The sequence below is a fragment of the Cynocephalus volans genome, chromosome 1, assembly GCF_027409185.1.
Source record: "Cynocephalus volans isolate mCynVol1 chromosome 1, mCynVol1.pri, whole genome shotgun sequence".
Lineage (NCBI taxonomy): Eukaryota > Metazoa > Chordata > Mammalia > Dermoptera > Cynocephalidae > Cynocephalus > Cynocephalus volans.
The window spans coordinates 145188569-145211499 of record NC_084460.1 but is presented as its reverse complement, the minus strand read 5'-3'; the positions used below and the strand labels follow the sequence as shown (position 1 = coordinate 145211499).

General features: G+C 36.5%; 1 pseudogene; it reads left to right on the top strand.

Annotated features, from left to right (window-relative positions):
* The first annotated feature begins 18833 nt into the window (after positions 1–18833).
* Positions 18834–19758, top strand: LOC134382324 (olfactory receptor 5AC1-like; annotated as a pseudogene).
* The last annotated feature ends 3173 nt before the right edge of the window (positions 19759–22931 follow it).

Here is a 22931-nt window from a genome sequence, read left to right as displayed (position 1 = left end):
ACTCACTACCCCCTCCGCCTCCTGCCCCGAGAGAGAGCATTAATCTATTCGTGAAGGATCTGCTCCCCAGCACTGCCACATTGAGGATCAGATTTCAACATGAGCTTTTGGGGGAAACATATCCAAACTCTTTTATATGGCACATGTGAATCTTGGAGATAAACCTAAAAAAGGCGGTGTAAAACAAAATTTGGAGAGGTTTTGAATGGCTAATTGAGGATTCCAGGCTTTCTTCAAATTATGGTAGGGACTCATGGAAAGTTTTTGAGTATAGTGACTACATCAGAACTGAACTGGATTTGAATGCATGATCTAATATATGGGCATGCTCATATAATGTTACACCACAGAATTAATGAAGTAAAGAGCCGTAATATTAGCCACCCTATAAAATCTGAGAAAAGATGAATTGTGAGGAATTAAATATAAATCCCCCACCACTACATCCTATCCCCCAAACCGGTAAAACCATATTTCTATAAATGCCACAATTATAAAATAACTGGCTATCTGATTTCATTGGAAGATTTTACTGAATTGAGACAAAATCGTAGAAGTTAAATTGAAACATTATAGGATTTTAACTTATGCAAACGTGTTAAATATTAATTAATTGGCATTCTAGTATATAGGGAGGAAAAAAAATCTTTAAATTGCTACTGTGTTGCTTTCTTTCTCTTTGATCCAAGCCCTGAAGTAAAACATCAAAATCTCCAGATACTGAACACTAGTGGGTTATACAGGAAAATAATTTTATTCCTCTAATACTTGAGAACAAGGTTGTGCTTACTTGGTAGAATCTGTCCCATAAATTTCCAGCTCTTTTCTCTCAGTGATATACTAACAAAAGGAGACTTAAATTATAGCTAAATCAAGGAAAAGGAAGGAATATTTTCCTTCCCACCCCACTTTTCTACTTCCATGATCTTCATAAATGCTCTTAGATCCTGATAAGCTAAACTCTTTAGAATTATAGGCCATACGTAGAATAGTAAATGAGTTAGGATCCTTTAGTCTAACATCTTCATGTTTTACAAAGGACAAGCTTTAATTTTACCCCATGCAGAATTTAGAGTGGCAGTTCCTTATCGCTCCAATGCTCATTTCAACATGCTAGGCTTCCTCTTTCTATTTTCAATAAGCTTTCACTTGTGAAGAAGAAACACCATTAGTTATTGGACTTCAAGAGCCCACTGCAGTCATCGGAATCAGGATTTGTGCTGTAAAAATGGTGCAACAGGTCAACTTCAGCAAACGCCAGCAGTTGAAATGAAGCACTGGTTGAGTAAGGGGACATAGGAGAGGGCCTGGGTGCTCTGAGAGAGGGTGGGGAGAATGAAGCTTCCAGCTGGTTAGGATAGAAAAGCCTCCATGCCCAAGACTAAAATATAATGCGATGTTTAAAAGTTACTGCTCTAATAAGAAACCACAGGGCCTTTAGATTTAAGTTGGCACAAAACTCGGAACTAACCACATACGGCACAATTTCCCGCCTCACTAAGTAAATTTCAGTAACAGTCTATCTCATAAGTATTTCTCAGAGGAAACCTTTACAGTTCAAGAGAGCCGAGTATAATTTCCCATACTGATCAGAGATTTAAGGTGTTACTATCTTGTAACTGGTCATATCTTGATGTGTGTTCTATTACGGCAAAGACAGTGAAAGGGACAAGTTTGTAATTTTTGTCATTTTCAGACTTGGAAACCCTGATGGCCTGCTTTCAGAGAACAGTGCCAACCAGTTGGCTGTTTTGGGGCTTCTACTGGGATTCCTGAGCTCTGTCAGCCTTACTTACTGAGTGTATGTGTCTTCTCTCACTGGTGCAGCACGTCAAGCAGAAATCTAACGGCCTGGAGGGATAACAGTTAGCTTGGGAACTTTCCAAGGAGAACTCTTTTCATTGTTATAACAAAATTACAGGTAGAACTACCATGTGATCCAGCAATCCCACTTCTAGTATATAGCCAAAGGAACGCATATCATCTTGTCAAAGGGATAATCCCATGTTCATCACAACTCTATTTACAATAGTCAAGATATGGAACCAACCTAACTGTCCATCAACGGATGACTGGATAAGGAAAATGTGATATATGTACACAATGGAATACTACTCAGCCATAAAAAAGAATGAAACTCTGTCATTCATAGCAACATGGATGAACTTGGAGAAAATTATGTTAAATGAAATAAGCCAGGTACAGAAAGAGAAATACCGCATGTCGTCACTCATAAGTGGGGGCTAAGAAAGAAAGAGAGACCACAATAATACATTGAACTTTCAGGAGAGAACAGATCTAGGGTTACTAGAGGAAGTAAAGTGGGAGTAGAAAAGGGGATAGGGAGAAATTGGGTAAGGGACACAAAGAATAATTATGATTTGTGATGATGAACATGCTAATAATATTGATTTAATCATTGCATACTGTACAGAAATACTGATAGTCAACTCTGTACCCCATCAATACATATAATCAATCATATTTCAATTAAAACATAAATTTTAAAAAATGCTAAAAAAAATGAAAACAAAGGGATAAACTTTTTTTTTTCCTTCAGCAACATTGCATACGGAAGTCCCAAATGAAATGCTGATTTTTAACTTCAACCTCTTACACCTTTTTTATTGTCAAAGAAGTAGCAGAATCATTCACCTAAAACCTGCTAACTACATTGGGCAAAATCTTTGTGTAGAGGATTATTGGGTATGTTTTAGGAAGAAGGAAGGGATATATGGGCTTAAGGATTTTGATCTTCCTTATAAGAGCCATTGGAAACTATTTAAGGGTTTAAATGGAGATGAGGCAATGGAGGTGGCAGCAGAGGTGACATCAGCAATATGGCATTTTATCAAGATGGCATTGACCCAAATGTGGAGACTAGCAGGTGTAGATGTTGGAAAAATACAAGTAGATTGTTAAAAGCTTATTTTAGTATTCCAAGCAGGAAACAGCTTTCTTGAATTTGAAGAGAAGAGGATGGTTTCATCAGACATTAAAAGGATCAAACCCTTTGCTTTTATGGTTTTAAGGGGGAGTTCAGTGTCATGGAAGACTCGCAGGTTTGTTTCTTTAAAAATGCATATTTTAATTACCTCAATTAAGCCATTCCAAAATGTATACGTATTTCAAAATACTATGTTGTACACAGTAAGTACACACAATTTTTATTTGTCAATTAAAAAAATTTTTTTAAATGATTTGAAAAATGGGGTAGGTGGTGATGCCATTAGTTGAGAATTGGAAGACAGGGTGAGGTCCACATTGGATGTCAAAGTCTGAAAAGACCCTAAATTTGGATTTTGACATGTTGACTTTGATGAGTCTTTGAGATTTTAGAATAGACTGTTAGGTAGTTGGAATGTGGCACCGTATTAATCCATTTCTGTTGCTTATAACAGAATACCTGAAACTGTGTAATTTATAAAGAAATGATATTTATTTTTTACAGTTTCAGGCATGTTTCTTGTGGAGATTCTCTGCTGTAATTCTGACCCCACATTTCTGCTCAGCGTTGCTCTAGCGAGGGCTATCTGTGATAAATCTGCCCATGTGACAGATCTTTCCCTGGGTCCCCAGGCTTTTCTATACATATTTTGAAATCAGGATTCCACAGCTCTTGCAGTCTGGGAGCCTGCAGACTTAGCACCACGTGGACTCTGCCAAGACTTCCGGCTTGTATCTTCCAAAGCAGTGGGTCTAGCCCCACCTGGAGCCAATTTAGCTACAGCTGTGGCAGCTGGAGCAGCTGGAGTGTGGAGAACAGGACCCTGAGGTGGCTCTGGGCAGTGAGTCCACGGAGAACACCTTGGGCCTATTCCCTGAAACCATTCTGTCTCCCGAGGCCTCTGTGCCTATAATGGAAGGGGCAATGTTTAAGATCCTTGAAATGCCTTCAAGTTCTTTTTTCCATTCTCTTGATTATCTCCTCCTTCTCTCTTGGTCTCCCTAACAGATGGTCACTGGGCTATACCCTTGGTTTTCTCTCCTGAATATGTTTTTATACTTTATATGTGACCAGGCTGAGGGCTTTCCAATTTTTTTACCCTGTGATGCCCCTTTAATTGTAAATTTCAGCTTTACATCATGCATTTGCTGCCTTAATTGAGCATAAGCTGTTACAAGTAGCCACATAGCTGCCTGAATGTTTTGCTGCTTAGAAATTTCTTTCTTTTTTTTTTCTTTTGATTGTACCTGTGAAGTTTAATTTCTTTAAGGCATTTCTAGAGCAAATATGTCAAAACATTAATATGTATTAATTCAGAATGCTTGAATACATGGGAATTTGTATGTGTGTGTATGCATGTTCTTTGAAATATTTTATATATTTTTCATAATAATTTAAAATAGAATCAACTCATGTCATAGGAGGTTGCAAAGAGTTTTCTCATAAGAAATCTTCTTTCTCATAACAAAATTTCTCGAATCAGTTTTACCCTTTCAATAAATGAAATGAGTAAAAGAAACATTATTTGGTAAATTTTCTGTATTTGGAATCTTAGGTGATGAAATTTGTTTCCAGAAGACCTGGGTTTGAGCTTCAATTCCTTTTATTCATTTTATATTGTTTATATAATCTTTTAATATTTCTATACCTCAGTTTTCCCATCCACAAGAGAGAAATTGTGATATCTACTTCACAGTGGTACTGTGAGAATAAAAGAGGAAATGTTTATAGAAGTACCTCCTAAAATATAAAACCACAGTATACTAACTAGTTGCATAATAGTGTTTAAATATTCTTCCTTGGGTTTTAAAACAAATGAAGGATGACAGTCTATTATTCCTCAGTACTGAGCACGGCCCTTTTATTATTTTAATTTGAATAAAACAATTTTAATGAGTAATCATTTGTATATATATATATAGGCAGAAACATAAACCACTTTCCCTCCTTGTTCAACAAGTAACTACTCGTATGGATTCTTTTTGAAGGCAAAGAGGACTTTTGGTGCTTAGCATAAAGTAGGTATTTTTTTTTCTTTCTTTTTATTTACTTTTCTATTAGCTTCCACGTGTAAGTGAGGACATGTGGTATTTCTGTTTCTGTGCCTAGCTTATTTCATTTAACATAATTTTCTCTGAGTTTATCCACTATGTGAATGATAGTATTTCATCCTTTTTAATGGCACAGTAGTAGTCCATTATATAAATGCATCACATTTTCCTTATCCACTTATCTGGTAATGGGCATTTAGGTTGATTCCAACTCGTGGCTGTTATGAATAGAGTGCAATAAACATGGGAGTACAGGTGTCTGTTCGACATGATGATTTCCATTCCTTTAGGTATATATCCAGTAATAATATTACTGGGTCACATGGCAGTTCTATCTGTAGTTATTTGAGAAAACTCCATACCATTTTCCATAATGGCTGAACTATCTTACAGTCCCACTTACAGTGCAGGGGATTCTACTTTGCCTGCATCCTTGCCAGAAGTTGTTATTCTCTGTCTTTTTGATGATAGCCAGTCTAACTGGAGTGAGATGATATCTCAATGTGGTTTTGATTTTCATTTACTGGGTGCTTAGTGATGTTGAGCATTTTTTTATGTGTCTATTGGCCATTTGTATATCATCCTCTGAGAAACGCTTGCTCAGACCTTTTGCCCATTTTTTAACTGAATTACTTGTTCTTTTAATGTTAATTTAATTGAGTTTCTTGTATATTCTGGATACTAATCCTTTGTTGGATGTATATTTTGCAAATATTTTCTGCCACTCTTTTAGTTGTCTTTTGTTCTGTTAATTGTTTCTTTTGCTGTGCAGAAGCTTTTTATTTTAATATAATCCCATTTGTTTATGTTTCCTTTTGTTGCCTGTGCTTTTGGAATTGGAGTCATAAAGCCTATGTCCAGTCCTATTTCCCGAAGTGTTTCCCCCATGTTTTCTTTCAGGACTTTTATAATTTCATGGTGCATATTTAATTCTTTAATCCATTTTGAGTTGATTTTGTATATGGCAAGAGGTACAGGTCTAGTTTTATTCTTCTACATGTGGATGTCTAGTTTTCCCAGCACCATTTATCAAAGAGGCAGTCTTTTCCTCAGTGTATATTCTTGGTGCCTTTGTTGAAGATCAGTTGGCTGTAGGTATACGGGCTGATTTCTGGGTTCTCTATTCTGTTCCATTGGTCCATGTGTCTGTTTTTATGCCAGTACAATGCTGTTTTGGTTACTATAGATTTGTAGTATAATTTGAAATCAGGTAGTGCTATGCCTCCAGATTTATATTTTTTGTTAAAGATTGCTTTGGCTGTTCAGGGTCTTTTCTGTTCCATATGAATGTTAGGATTGTTTTTCCCATTTCTGTGAGGATTATCACTGGTATCTTGATGAAGATTGTGTTGAAACTGTAGATCACTTTGGGTAGTATGGACATTTTCATGATGCTAATTCTTCTAATCCAAGAACATGGAATATCTTTCCATCTTCTTGTGTCTTCTTTAATTTCTTTCAACAGTGATTCATAGTTCTCGTCAAAGAGATCTTTCACATCCTTGGTTATCTTTATTCCTAGGTACTTTATTTTTTGTGGGACTATTGTAAATGGGCTTGCTTTCTTGATTTCTTCTTCTGCTAGTTCATTGTTGAATATATAAATGGTACTGATTTTTGTATGTTGGTTTTATAATCTGCAACTTTGCTGATATTGTTTATCAACTCTAAGAATCTTTTTGTAGAGTCTTTAGGCTTCTCCGTATATAGTATCATGTCATCTGCAAACAGGGATAATTTACATGAAATAATTTCAATTTTTAATAATTTGTTTAGACTTGATTTGTGACCTAATATGTGGTCTATCCTGGAATGTGTTCCATGTGCTGATGAGAAGAATGTATATGCTGTGTGTTGGATGAAATATTCTGTAGATGTCTGCCAAGTCCGACTGGACTAAAGTATGGATTAGATCTTGTGTTTCTCTGTTGATTTTTTTGCCTAGATTATCTGTCCAATGTTGAGAGAGGGGTGTTTAGGTCCCCAGCTATTATAGCATTTGGGTCTATCTCTTTCTTAAGGTTTAATAGTGTTTGCTTTATATGTTTGGCTGCTCTGATGTTGGGTACATACATACTTATGATTGTTAATGTCTTCTTGCTGGATAAATGACTTTATTGTTATAGAGCGGTCTTCTTTGTCGCTTTTTTATGGTTTTTGGTTTAAAGTCTATTTTGTCTGATATAAGAATAGCTACTCTTGCTTGTTTTTGGTTTCTGTTTGCATGGCATATCTTTTTCCATCCTTTCACTCTTAGTCTGTGTGTATCTTTCACTCTTAGTCTGTGAGGTGAGTCTCTTGAAGACAGCATATTGTTGGGTCTATCTTTTTAATCTAATCAGTCAGTCTGTCTTTTGGGTGGAGATTTTAATCCTTTTACATTAAGAGTTACTATTGAAAGGTGTTGATTTACTCCTGGAATTTTATTAATTTTTGTTAGGATGTTTAAATATCTTTTCTCCTTTCTTTCTGTTTTATTGTTTGTCTTCTATGTTTGTTGGTTTCTTGAGGGGGTTAGATAAAGTTCCTTTCTCTTTATCATTTGCATTTTTGTTCTACCAGTGAGTTTTGTTCTTTTTTCTGCATTCATGGTAGTGATGGCTGTTTTCTAGATACTAAGTGCAGTACTCCCTTGAGGATTTCTTGTAGGGCTGGTGGTGTGGTGTTGAACTCCCACAGTTTTTGTTTGTCTGGGAAATATGCTATTTTTCCTTTATTTATGAAAGATAGCCTTGTGGGGTATAGTATTCTTGGCTGGAAATTTTGTATTTTAATATTTTGAATATATCATCTCATTCTGTTTTGGTCTTTTGGGTTTCTGATGAAAAGTTTGCCATTAGTCCGATAGGGGCTGCCTTACGGTGACTTAACACTTTTCTCTTGCTGCTTTTAAGATTCTCTCTTTGTCTTTGAGCTTTGCCAATTTGACTATAACATATCTTGGAGAGAACAGTTTTAGATGAATCTGTTTGGGGATCTTTGAGCCTCCTTTATCTGAAGGTCTGTATCTCTCCCTCTACCTGAGAAATTTTCCACTATTATTTTATTGAATATGTTTTCAATATCTTTTCCTTTCCTCCCCTTCTGGAACACCCATGATTAGGATATTTGTGTGCTGAAATTAGTCTGCTATCTCTCTTAGATTTTCTTCATTTATCTAAATTCTTTTTTTTCTTTGTTTTTTTTGGTCCACCTGGGTTATTTCAAAAAAGCCATCTTCAGATCAGAAAGTCTCTCTTTGGCTTGTTCTAGCCTGTTGTTTAAACTCTCTGTTGTGCTTTTTTACTGAATAAATCCTTCAGTTTCATGAGCTTTGCTACATCTTTTATAAGGGCATTGCTTTCTTTGTACATTTCCTCTTTCAGGTCCTGGATACTTTTTCTCATTTTATTGTGTCATGTAACTGAGTCTTCTTGTATCTCATTGAGTTTCCTTAGGATTGGTGCCTGAAATTCCTTTTCAGTCATTTCCAGGACTTCATGTTCTATAGTATCTGATATTTGAGAATTATTATACTCCTTTGGTGGTGTCATATTTTCTTTTTTTTTTTTTTTTCATATTTCTAGTATCTCTATGTTAATGTTTAGTCATCAGATAGAGCAGTTGCTTTTTCTAGTACTCTGGAATCAGTTTGAGGAGAGGGGGTTCCTCTTGGAGATGTGTTTTATAATGATGGTTGAATGGGGTGTTTTAGTATCAGTTCCAGGTAGATGCAGTGGGGTTGTCTCCATGTAGGTACTTTGGCCCAATTCAGTGCTGCAGTTTTGTGAGGGTGCCTCTGTGTACTAGTCCCTGGGGTATTTAGTATTTCCCTGCTGAGGTTGGTGACACTAGGTTGGTTGATCAGGATGTGGGCAAGCTCTTGGATTTGGGGAGTAGTGCCTTTGAGTCTTGTCACTCTTAGGTTATGGTGTGTGTTCTTGGGTGAACCTGTTGGCACCCTGGTTAGCTCCCCCTCACCCCGATGAGTGCGCTGGGGTATACTAGTGCTCCTCGATTTGAATGGGTGACCTGGGGGGGGGTCTGCTTTTTCTTGCCTCTTTCCCAAGGCTCCACAGGTGACTCTCCTTCTGTCTATGCCAATGAGTGGTCAGTGGGTCACCTATGAGGTAGCAATGGCTGCTGGTGTGGCAGCAAGCTACCCTTGTGGTAGCAGTTGCTGTGGTGGTGGCTGTAATGGACCGCTTGTTCATCATTGGTATTTGTCTGTGGCAGTTACAGGGAGTTTTGCTGGTGGCATAGCTGCCAGTTGTATTGGCACCCTCAGCAGCGGCTGGGTCAGGCTCTCAAGGGCAGGGCCACTAATCGGGGTCCTGTGTTGTTTCCTGTCATGCTGACACCCTCGGTGGCTGCTCTTAGAAATTTCTTCCACCAAAAACCCTGGTTCCCAACTTTTTACATTGCATAAAGCCCTTGGGCATGAACAGAATGCAGCCAAGTTATTTGCAACTTTATAACAAGTGTGACTCTTACTCTAATTTCCAATAACCTCTTCCTCATTTACATCTGACACCTCCTCAGGATGGCCTTAACTGTCCATATTTCTATCAGTATTCTGGTCGCCACCATTTAATCAGTCTCTAAGATGATGCAAACATTCCCTGGTCTTTGTGTCTTCTAAATCCATACCAGAATCTAAGCTTTCTCTAGCCTGCTTTCAAATTCTTCTGGTCTATGCCAATCACACAGTTCCAAAGCTACTTTCACATTTTCAGGTATTATTAGCAACACCCCACTTCTTGGTAACAATTTCCTGTATTAGTTCATTTCTGTTGCTTATAACAAAATACCTGAAACTGGATAATCTGTAAAGAAATGAAATTTAGTTTTCTACAGTTTCAGAGGCTGAGAAGTCCAAAGTCCAGGAAACTCATCTGATGAGGGCCTTTTTCTTGGTGATGACTCTCCATAGCAATGTGGTGTAGTGTGTCATATGGCAAGAATGGACTGAGCAAGAAAGCTTACATCCTCACCTACTCTGCTTATAATGCCATCAGAACCATGCCCGTTACTCTGAATGGATCAATCTTTTTATGATGCCACAGTCCTCACAATCTAATCACCTCTTTTTTAAATTTTAATTTATCAATATACAATGTAGTTGATTCTCATATCCCTTTACCAATTCCTCTTTCCCCCCTCCCTCTCTTCCCTCCCCCACCATCAACTTCATACCTGTTCACTTGTCTTATCAAGTTCAAGGAATTGTTGTGATTGTTTTATCTTCTTCCCACCCCCCACCCCCTTATTTGTTTGTATATTTATTTATTTATTTATTTTTAGCTCCCACAAATAAGTGAGAACATGCGGTATTTCTCTTTCTTTGCCTGGCTTATTTAACTTAATACAATTTTCTCTAAGTCCATCCATGTTGCTGTGAATGGTAGTATTTCATTCTTTTTTATAGCAGAGTAGTATTCCATTGTGTAGATATACCACATTTTCAACTAATCACCTCTTAAAGGCCCCACCTTTCCAATACCATAATTGGGTTTCCTACCCTCTTCATTTCCAATACAAAAACTTCTGGGGGACACATTTAACCCATAGCAGGCACCATCAAGAGTAATAAGAGAAAGGAAATTAATATGCCTTAAAACCTGCTCAGGGACAGTTAGTCAAGTTTTCCTCCTGGTGAACCCTAATGACACAAAATATGGTTCTAATTGTTGCACTTGGGTGTATCTGGGATGATTTGCTGATTAACTCACAATGCCCAGTAGAACAACTTTGTCTTTATCCTGCAGGGAATTCACTGGTAACTTTCACTGAGGGAATTCCAAGGTTCTTTTTTTTTTTCACGAGTAGATTTGAAAAAGAGTACAAAAAATATTATTTTCATGCAGTTGAGGTTTCCAAGGAAAATCTTTGCATAAGCAACCACTGCTTCATTCTGCACCTTCAACTTTTCTCCATTTAAAGATCTGAAATGGGTATGCAGCAGTGAATATGAGAGCAGTGGCAACCTCATCAGTTTGGCAGTTTATAAAGATGACTCTGGCCCTACCTAACACAGAGTATGATAGGGGAAATGGACAGTTTTTAAATTTCTTCCTTCAGAAAACACCAGATTTCCTTCAAGAAAGCCACCACTTTCTCAGTCTCCCAATGACTTACAGGAACTGGGTAAGAACACTGGGATCTGTCTAATTTTCACAGTTTGTAGATCTTCCAATTTGCCTATTTGATAATGAAATGCCCAAGTAAGAAATGAAAATCCTGGTAACCCTATGAGATTTATTTTTTTCTTTAAGACGGACAGTTTTAGATGCCTATCAGAAAGACTAGATGGTTTACTGTGGAGGAGACATGCATATTAATATTTCTTTTTGATAGTAAACTTGAAAAGATAGAAGGATGAGACAAATGAAAAACATAATGATAATGACTCAAAAGTTAGGAATAGGTTATTTCATACAGTAGAAAACTTTGTCAAAGTATGGACAACTAAGTTATGCTGATGAATCTTCCTTAAGTTTTTTATGGAATTATGAGAAGATGAACCAAGGTCATAAATAATAACTTTCTTAGATTCCCTAATTCCAAACTAATGTGGAGTGTATATGATTTTCTATTTACAAATATAAAGAGAAAAGATATGAAATGCTTAATAGATCTTGTCCTAATTACGCAAATTGGTTTTGGAGTTTGAAAGAAAGCTAGTCAGGCTCACTCAGGACAAAACCTCCACTTTGGAAACTAAATGACCTGTGTCCATAAGGCCAATTTTCAGCCAAGACATATTAGACAATCTTCTTGCTGCTTGCATTGTGTTTTCAGGGCTCCTTGGAGATATATATTTTCAAAGATAGTTTTTTAAAACTGATATTCCTTTCTTCTTTTCTCAGTGAAGATGGGAAATAACAACACATCCTACTCCTTAATGTTGAAATATTAAGAAAAAATGGCCTTCACACTTGTTTTAGGGTTATCGAATCAAATTTTGGTAAATAGGTAATTTTTTTTTTATTGAAAGGAAATTCATTACAGATATTTGTGGGGTACAAAATAGACTATCAATAGATGTGTACAATGTATGATGGTCAAATCAGGATAGTTAGTGTAGTGGATGGAATTATGTCCCCCCCAAACTCTTGAAACTTGCATTGTGTCCCTCAAGTTTTACATATTAGGAAGTTAGCCCACAGTGTGACTATTAAGAGGGTGGGAAATCCTATTATGGTAATTGTAAGGTGGGGCCTTGAAGAAGTGATTGGGTTGTAGGACCATGCCGTGGTGAATGGATTAAAAATGGTGGTCAGGGTATGGTTCTGAGGGCTTTCAAAGAAGAGGAGAGTCTGTCTTTCTTGCCCTCTTTCTGCTCTCTCTGCTTCCACCATCTTGCAATGTGAGACCCTTGGCCACCACCAGATGGACTTTGGACTTCCTTGCCTCAGAAACTGTAAGCACTAAATTTTCTTTTTCTTTATAAATCACCCAGTTTCAGGCATTGTGTTATAAACAACATAAATACAGAAAATTGGTACCAGAGAAGTAGGGTGTTGCTTATAACAAATACTTGAAAATGTGGGAACAGCTTCGGAACAGGGTGTTGAGGAGAGAGGTTGGAGGAGTTTGGAGGACTCAGAAGAAGATAAAGAGATGACGGAAAGTTTGGAATGTCTTAGAGACTGGTTATGTGGTGGCAATTAGAATGCTGATAGAAATATGGACTGTAAAGACCATTCTAAGGAGATCTTAGATAGAAATAAGGAGTTTATCAGAAACTTGGGCAAAGATCACCCTTCCTGTGAACTGGAAAGGAATTTGGCTGTGTTGTGTCCATGCCCTAGGACTTTGTGAAAGTTGGAACTTAGGAGCTGTGAACCACAGTACTTGGCAGGAGAAATATCTAAGCAGCAAAGCTTAGGAAGCTGCACAGCTGATTATAACAGCCTACGCTGAGTTATGGTGGCAAAGGCATCACATAAAGCCAGAATATAAAAGGGAAGCAGAGTATAAAGATTTGGAAAATTTGCAGCCTGGCCATGTGGTAGAGAAGCAGAGAGCATGCAATTGTGCAGCCCAGCGACCATTAGCTAAGAAGATTAATACAAAGAAAAGAGATTACCAAGAGAAGGGGAAAAGGGCCCTGAAGGCACTGCAGAAGCCTCGGGGCCAACCCTTCCATTATAGGCCCAAAGGCCTAGGGAGACAAATGTTCTTGGAGAACAGGCCTGAGGCACCCTCCACAGGCTCACTGGTCAGGGCCACCTTGTGAAGCTGTTTCCAGAACCAGAACCCCAGCTGCTTTGGCTACTCCAGCTGTGGGTAAATTGGTTCCAGGTATAGCTGGATGTACAGCTTTGGAAGATACAAGCTGGAAGCCTTAGCAGCATCCACGTGGTGTTAGGTCTGCAGGCTCATGGAATGCCAGAGCTAGGAAGGCTTGGGAGCCTCCACCCAGATTTCAAAGGATGTATGGAAAAGTCTAGGGGCCCAGGAAGAGATCTGTCACAGGGGCAGAGTCACTGCAGACAGCCTTTGCTAGAGCAATGCTGAGCAGAAATGTGGGGTCAGAGTTTCAGCAGAGAAACCCCAGTGGTGCCATGTCTAGTGAAGCTGTGAGAGCAGGACCGCCATGGAGACCCCAGACCTGTGGAACTACCAGAGTGGAACACCAGTCTGGGAGTGCTAAAGTGTGGCCTGAGACCAGGAAAGCCATAGGAGCAGAGCTGCTCAAGGACTTGGGGCCCCAACCCCCACACCAGCGTGCAGAGGAGGTCGAACATTGAGTCAAAGTACATGATTCGCCGGCTTTGAGATTTAATGCCTGCCCTGCTGGGTTTTGGACTTGTTTGGGACCTGTTATCCCTTTCCTTTGGCCTGTTTCTCACTTTTGGCATGGGAATATGTACCCTGTGTTTGTCCCACTATTGCATCTTGGAAGTAGATAATTTGTATTGATTTCACAGATGGGACTTTGAACTTTGGACTCTTGAGTTGAAACAAGTTAAGACTTTGGGGATGAAATGAATGTAGTTGCATGTGAAAAGGACATGAGTTTTGGGGGCCAGGGGTAGAATGTAGTGGATTGAATTATGTCCCCCCCAAAACTCCTGAAACTTGAGTTGTGTCCCCCAAGTTTTACCCTTTAGGAACTTAGCCCACAGTGTGATTGTTAAGAGGGTGGGAAATCCTATTATGGTAATTGTAAGGTGGGGCCTTGAAGAAGTGATTAGATTGTAGGACCATACCATGGTGAATGGATTAAAAATGGTGGTCAGGGTGTGGTTCTGAGGGCTTTAAAAGAAGAGGTGAGTCTGTCTTTCTTGCTCTCCCTCTGCTCTCTCTGCTTCCACCATCTTGCAATGTGAGACCCTTGGCCACCACCAGATGGACTTTGGACTTCCTGGCCTCAGAAACTGTAAGCACTAAATTTTCTTTTTCCTTATAAATCACCCAGTTTCAGGTGTTTTGTTATATAAGCAACATAAATGGACTAATACAGTTAGCTTATTCCTCATTACAACATGTAATCATTCTTTGTGTCCATTAACTAATTTTTCATTAATTTCTCATTAACCTCCCTCTCCTTCCCTCCCTCCCCCTTTCCACCTCTAATAACCACTGCTCTGTTCTCTTTTTGTAAAAGTTCAATGCATAATTATTGTTGTTTCTCTCTTTTTCTTTATTGTTTATTTGTTTATTTATGAATTCGGCTCCCACATATGAGTGGGGACATGTAGCATTTCTCTTTCTACTCCTGGATTATTTCAGTTGGCGTAATTTTCTCCAGGCTCACCCATGTTGCTGCGAATGGCAGAATTTCCTTCTTTTTCATGGCTGAGTAGTATTCCATTGTGTATATACACCACATTTTCCTTATCCAGTCATCTATCAATGGACATTTAGGTTGGTTCCATATCTTGGCTGCTGTAAATAGAACTGCAATAAACATGGGAGTGCAGGTATCCCTTCAACATGATGATTTCCATTTCTTTGGATATATACCCAGTAGTGGGATTGCTGGATTGTTTGGTAAATCTATCTGTAGTTTAAGGAACCTCCATACTGTTCTCCATAAAGGCTGTACTAATTTACAGTCCCATCAACAGTGTGGAAGTATCCTCCTTTCTCCATATCCTCACCACATTTGTTGTTCTCTGTTTTTCTGATAATAGCCAGTCTAACTGGGCTGAAATGATAACACAACATGGTTTTGGTCTGCATTTCTCTGAAGATTAATGATGATGAGCATTTGTATGTCCTCCTTTGAGAAATGCCTATTCAGCTTCTTTGCCCATTTTTTAATCTGATTATTTGATTTTTTTACTGTAAGGTTGTTTGAGCTCCTTGGGTATTCTTGGTATTAATCCATTGTCAGATACTTAGTTTGCAAATATTTTCTCCAAGTCTGTACATTGTCTTTTCACTCTGTTGATTGTTTCCTTTGCTGTGCAGAAGTTTTTCAGTTTGATATAATCCCATTTGTTTATTTTTTCTTCTATCATCTGTGCTTTTGGGGTCTTATTCATAAAGTCTTTGCCCAGTCCTAAGTCCTGGAGTGTTTCCCCTCTATTTTCTTCAAGAAGTTTTGTAGCTTCAGGTCTTATATTTAAGTCTTTAATCCATTTTGAGTTGATTTTGGCATATTGCAAGAGGTACGGATCTAGTTTCATTCTTCTACATATGGATATCCAGTTTTCCCAGCACCATTTATTGAAGTGGCGGTCTTTTTCCCAGTGTATGTTCTCAGTTGGTTAGAGCACAGCCTTGTAACACCAAAGTCAAGAGTTCAGATCCCCATACTGACCAGCCACTGGGTGAAAAAATAAATCTCTAAATATGTAAAATTTCCATGTATTTTAATCAACAAAAGTATGTGTATAATATTATGTTATTCATTTTATTTTGAGAAACAACTGAACTTACACAACAAACTATAGATGCACTTTCTCCTTCTAGGTAATCTAAGAGGCTCTGCATTCATCTCCAAATGTCTTGGGATCTCTTCTTTTGGATTTTCTTGTAGAGAAAGTTTATATGTCATAGAAAAAAATCAAACAAATTACTTAAAGATCACATCAAAGTTCCCATACATAATATCAGCAAAAATTATAAAATATTGAGCAATATATCCAAAAAAGTTACTTGCTTATGAGGAAAAGTATTAAAACTTATACTTGCTTGCCTAACTTTATTCATTTACAAAAATCCTTTCAACTATTTCAAAAAGACAAAAAAGATAAAAGTTGCTCTCCATGGTTAAAGTCAGATACCACTGAGAATATTAAAAAATTATGCTATGTAATACAAAAAAAGTTCTGGACTTAAGATATATGTTGATTACATAACTTTTATTTTTTATTAGAATTTGTATTGCCAGCTACTAAGTGCAGTAATAGTATTGTTATTCTTATTTTGCTTCATGTCTCTTACTCACTATTAACAAGCTTATAAAAATCCTCTAATATATATCTTTGTACATCTATAAATATATATATATATAATTGTATAACTAGGATGATAACATCTATTTAGTTTTTATCACACAAAAATTTTTTGGGGGGAGGCTGTTCATCTCTCTCCTTCTTTTCTTTATTCTTTCCTCCCACCTGTACCCAGTCAATATTCATAATCTGGTGGTCTACAATTTCATACTATCTTTATGTTCATATGGTTATATGAAAATATGTGTGTGTACATGTGTGAATTCATAGGTATACATAAGAGTGAGAGTTTTAAAAATTCTTTGTCTGTTTAATGTGATCATGTTATGTACATTTCTCTGCATCTTGCTTTTCTCACTTTGCTAACAATTTTGGACACTTCCCTGAGTTAACAGGTAGAGCTATAACTCACTTTTAAGTGATTGCCTTAATATCGATTAGTATGATTACAACAAGATTTGTTCAACCATTGCTTTATCCTGATTGGTTTTCATATTTTTTCCAGTCTTTTGCCACTATGAAAAATGCTGCAGTAGACCTCTTTCTCTATGAAGTGATGGGTTATTGCTGTAGAATGTATTGCAGGCATGATTTGCTGAATTGAAAGTTATGTCTATTTTTATTTTTAAAAGATGTTGATAAATTGTGTTTAAAGGGCTTAATAATTTACATTTGCACCAGTAAGTGTGAGAGTGGTCCTTTCCAGATTCCTGTATGCAGCAAAGTTTTACCATCTGAGTTGTGAAAAATGATGTCTTATCTTATATGCACATTCCGTATACTAGGGAAGTTGAGCATCTTTTCTTACATTTAATGAATATGTTAACATGTTTTCCTGTGACTGGCCTATTCAATTTTTTTTTTTCATTTTTCTATGGAATTTAACTTTTCTTATCATTTTGTAAGATTTCTTGGCTTGTGATAGATACTAACATTTTTACGTATCATACTTACTGTAAATATTTTTTCTAAATTTTTATTCACGTTTCACCTGGTTATAGATTTGTTACATACTCTCTCCTTATGAAATTAAAAATTAGATTAAATACAACTTTATCTTATAATTCATGGGTTTTTTGTTTTGGTTAAAAAATTTCTGTAATATATTTAAATTACATTTATTTTGTGAATCTTCTTAAAATGTTTTAATTGCTTTTTTTTTTTTTTTTAACTTTCAAGCCCTTGATCCAATAGCAATTTTAAAATGAGTCATGGGAGAGGGAACCATTTTTCTTTTCTTCCAGATGGTTTACCATATATATATGGTACTATTTATATCCATACTATATATATATATCCATACTATTTATGTAAAAAATTATCATTTTTCCTCTGTTGATACATCACCTATGCAATATATTAAATTTCTATGCACACTTGAAATGATCTCTGTAGTCTTTATTTGGTTTCACTATTAAATTTTCCTGTTTCTATGCCATATCATATTTTATGAAATGGCTTTATGTTTTGACATTGGACCTTGTCTCTTCAAAATAATTTTATTTTATATAAATTTTGTGTTTGTACCATCACATTAATAGTGATTAGTTTTCTAATTGAAATTAATTTCAATTCTACTGACACATCTATAACACTGTTTTCTTATCTAAGAACATATTTTGGCTGTCTATTTCTTCAGAAATTGTATAATGGCCTTTGGTAAGTTTTTGTAATTTTCTTCACATAGGTCTTATGGATTTAAAAAATTATTTCAATGTATTTTAATGTGTTAGGGCTATTAAAATTGAAATATTTGTTTTTCTGTTGGTTATTTGCATTAAAATAGCTAGTGATAATTTACATATACATCCTGCATGCAGTACTTATTAAATAAGTCATTTGTTTAATCATAATAATATAACATTAGCAAAAAATACAAATTTACCTCCTACAATTTTTAGAATATTTTATTATATTTTAAAAATATTATTTCATTTAATTCTTGCATCTTAGATGTGTTAGAATTTACAAGATAAAACTCATAATAATGGTCAGATTGAACATTTTAATTTGTTCCTAACTCAAAGAAAGATGCTGTATTACTTAGAATGTGTGCTATTACTTTTTGATAACTAATCTTTAGCATATTTAAAAAGCTTATTCTATCTCTATTCCTATTTTTAAGGATTTTTAAATTAGGAGATGCTTATTAAATTGCAATCAATTTTTCCAAATTAAAAAATAAGCAAACTTCACTCTTACAGGCAATGAAATATATGTTATACACAGCATATATAGTTCTAATTTTTAGGACCAGTTTTCCAAATACTTATTTTTTGTATAGAATATTTACTCAAGGGTAAAAGTTAAGTCTTATGATTAAAGGAGATACATAAACAAAGAAGATGCTTTTTTTTCCCATATAAAGCGTGAAATTTTCATGGTCTTTTACGACTGTGTTCTTCACTTACTCTCTCACTGCAGTGATCAGTCTGAGTAAATATGACAGACACAAACAAGACACAGGTGACGGAGTTTGTCCTCACAGGACTTACAGATCGTCCAGAGCTGCAGCTGCCCCTGTTCCTGGTGTCCTTCATGGTCTACCTCATCACCATGGTGGGCAACCTTGGACTGATTGCTGTCATCTGGAGGGACCCTCACCTTCACACCCCCATGTACTTGTTCCTTGGCAGTTTAGCCTTTGCAGATGCTTGGTCTTCATCCTCTGTGACCCCCAAGATGCTTGTAAATTTTTTTATCTAAGAATCATATGATATCTCTGGCTGAGTGCATCACCCAATTTTATATTTTTGCTTCTAGTGCAAACACAGAATGTTTCCTTCTGGTAGCAATGGCCTATGACCGCTATGTAGCCATATGTAACCCCTTGCTTTACCCAGTAGTGATGTCCAATATCTTTTGCATTCAATTATTGGTTGTTTCATATATTATTGGGTTTCTTCATCCCATGATGCATGTGGGTTTGTTATTTAGATTAACTTTTTGCAAGTCCAATGTAATACATTATTTCTACTGTGAAATTTTCCAACTATTTAAGATTTCCTGTACTGACCCTGGAGTTAATATGCTCTTGATTTTTGTGTTTTCAGTCTTTATACAGTCTTTCACTTTTATGACTATCATCATCTCTTATTCCTGTATCCTCTTTGCCATCCTGAAAAAGAAGTCTGAGAATGGCAGAAACAAAGCCTTCTTCACGTGCAGGGCCCATCTGCTCTCTGTCTCCTTATTCTATGGCACACTCTTCTTCATGTATGTGTGTTCTGGGTTTGGACCAGCTGAAAATCAGGACAAAATGTATTCTTTATTTTACACAGTAATAATTCCCCTGCTAAATCCTTTTATTTACAGCCTAAGAAACAAAGAGGTCAGATCTGCATTGAGGAGGATAATAAATAAATAAACAGTTCTTAATTCAAATTTCAAGCTTTTTATTTTCAAACCTTACAGAAATAGGGGGCCTCGAGTTATGCAAATTAGCCTTGACTTCATAGTTTTAACAAAAAGCTAGTGTCTAGGGTGGTTTCTGAGTGCTGTGTAGTGAGTCAGCTCCACTAGATATTTGCTTCACTGGAGGGGAATTTTCATATCACATAAAACTGTTTCTTTGTGAATTCTTCTCTCTTAAATTGAGCATTCAGAATTTGAAATTTTTTACTCTTTGTAAATTACCTCTCAATTATATTTAGTAGTTTGTAATTTTACTGTGGCAGATATTTGCATGTGTCTTTATTGATTCTGGTGCAACCAACCCCACAAAACTGTCCAGAGTCTACGTATTAATTTTTTTTGTTGCTTCTCAACTATTCAGACTCAGGTGAAGTGACTTTTTGGAGGAAACTGTCTTGAAGAGAAAACTCTATTTGTAGTAAGGAAAATATTTAAAAAGTGTAGAATATAAGATGTTGGTGGATTTACTAAGAGTAATAGAAGTTGGGATAAAATTAAAAGTGGAATATTGAATAAAAGTATGGCTTACATATGTGAAAATACATAGTACATTTTATCAGGGAAGTTATAGGCAATATTGGTATTCAGTAATTTATAAATTTTGGAAGACTTCAGGACGTATCTCTTCAGATATTATGGGTCTACTGTACTGTATTTATCTTTACGTATTTAATAAAATAGAAACAGAAATTTTCAGTTACTGCTCTTCTTACAATGCAAATTTAAAATTTTTTTTATTATTATTCAAGTAAAAATAATTTATTTCTGCATCTATACAATAAAACATCTCAATTTGAGTAAGTGCCACTTGGAATGGTTCTGATTTCTGAAGTGTTTGGAAAGACCTTCCATATAATATTTATTTTTCTCTCATTGACTATTCTGTAATGAATACCTAGTGACTTTCTCTGTTGGTACTCTTCCAAATTTAAAGGAACTCTGAAAGTGGTAAATGTAATTGTTGAATCTTCTCCCGCCCCCCCCACACTTTTTATTCATTCATTCATTTATTTATTTATTTTTAGCTCCCACAAATAAGTGAGAACCTGTGATATTTCTCTTTCTGTGCCTGACACAACAATCATAACAATTCCTTGAACTTGTTAAGACAAGTGAACAGATATGATGTGGGGAGAGGGGAGAGAGGGAGGGAGGAAAGAGGAATGGGTAAAGAGTCACGAAAATCAACTACAGTGTATATTGAGAAGTTAAAATTTTAAAAAAGTGTTAAATGTATAATTTATTTTGAATCTATATTTTTGGCTATTCACCAGGGTCGTCTTTAATTCCGATATATTACATCACGTTTACTGTGGCACTATATCATTGTTTAAGGTTTTTTGCACTGACCCTTCTATTACTTATCTAATTGTTTTTATTTTCTCTGATTCAATTCATGTCCTCACTATTTTGACTATTCTTATTTCTTATGCACTTGTTATTTTTGCAGTCTTAACAAGGCATAAGGAAAGCCTTCTGCACCTGTTGAGCCCATCTCTTGTCTGTGTCTTTATACTGTGCTCCTCTTCTCTTCTCTTAAAATTTGATGGAGTCTCTGTTTTACAGTATTGTAATTCTTTTTTAAAATCCAATTATCTACAGCCTGAGAGATAATAAAAGTCACAGATTTGTTTATAAAAACATTAAAGATAAATGTTTTTATCTCATATTAATATCTCTTCTCTTTCTATTAAAACACTCACACAATTGTGCAGGTCTTATGTGGCTATAGTTTGGATACTATTTAAAAATTTTTGTAACTGCAATTTTCCTAGAATTTTAATGAACTAAGATGCATCTAATAAACTCCTTGAAATATTTATATGTTATTCAAAAATATACAAAGAATTTGTATCAAGTGCTCATGTTATACCAGAGTAATTAAAACAAAAAAACAAATGAAAACACTTTACAGATTTGTATATTCTTCACTGTGGCTTCATAAATGCCTTATATAGTGCTAAAATAAGTTGCTATAAAAAAGACTTGAGCAGTGCCTTGGGTTGAATGTCTCCTCAGCCTTAATTCCTACTGTAATTGTTGAGGGTGGGAAATCCTATTATGGTAATTGAAAGGTGGAGCCTTGAAGAGATCATTGGATTGTGGGACCATGCAGTTGTGAATGGATTAAAAATGGTGGTCAAGGGTGTGGTTCTGAGGGCTTTATTTTTATTTTTTGTATTTTATTTGATATTTAAATTTATTTATTATTATTATTTTTTTTTTACCTTCTAAGATGTCGTTGCAGAGCAGTTGGTGGGGAAGGGGAGGAGGATAGGGTAGAGGAGGAGGAAGAAGGGAGAGGGCTTGGTTGAGGCCCATGGCACCCCCTTCATTCTGGCAGGGGAGGCCAGGCATGGCTGAATCCCTCCGTGCCCCCCACCTCAGCTTGGGAGCCTGGGGCACTTCCAGTAGTGGCTCAGTGGTCATTATTGGGCTGGATGCAAATATTGGGAGGGCATGGCTGAGGCCCCTGGGCCCCACCACCCCAGCCTGGGAGCCCAGGTTGCTTCAGGTGGTGGCTTGGTAGTCATTGCTGGGATGGATGGGGACATTGGGGGGGCGGGGAGCATGGCTGAGGCTATTATGGTAATTGAAAGGTGGGGACTTGAGGAGATGATTAGATTGTAGAACCATACCATAGTGAATGGATTAAAAATGGTGGTCACGGGCATAGTTCTGAGGGCTTTAAAAAGAGAGTGAATTGAGGTTACTCTCTGCTCTCTGTGCTCCACCTTTTCTGCAGTGTGAGACCACAGGGTTACTGTTGCCACCACCAAGACCCTCACTGGATATATTCTTCCCAGGCTCCAAAACTATTAGCAATAAATTTCATTTTCTTTATAAATTGTCCCATTTTAAGTATTTTGTTATGAGCAACAGAAATGGACTAATACAGAAATTTAGTACCAGAGAATTGGGATGTTGCTTATAACAAATACTTGAAAATGTGGAAACAGCTTTGGAACTGGGTGTTGAGGAAAGGCTGGAAGAATTTGAAGGAACAGGCTAGAAAAAGCCTAGCTGCCGGTGAAAATTTAGAAGGCAAGAAAACCAGGGAGAGTTTGGAATGTTTTAGAGACTGGTTAAATAGTGGTAAGCAGAATGTTGATAGAAATATGGACA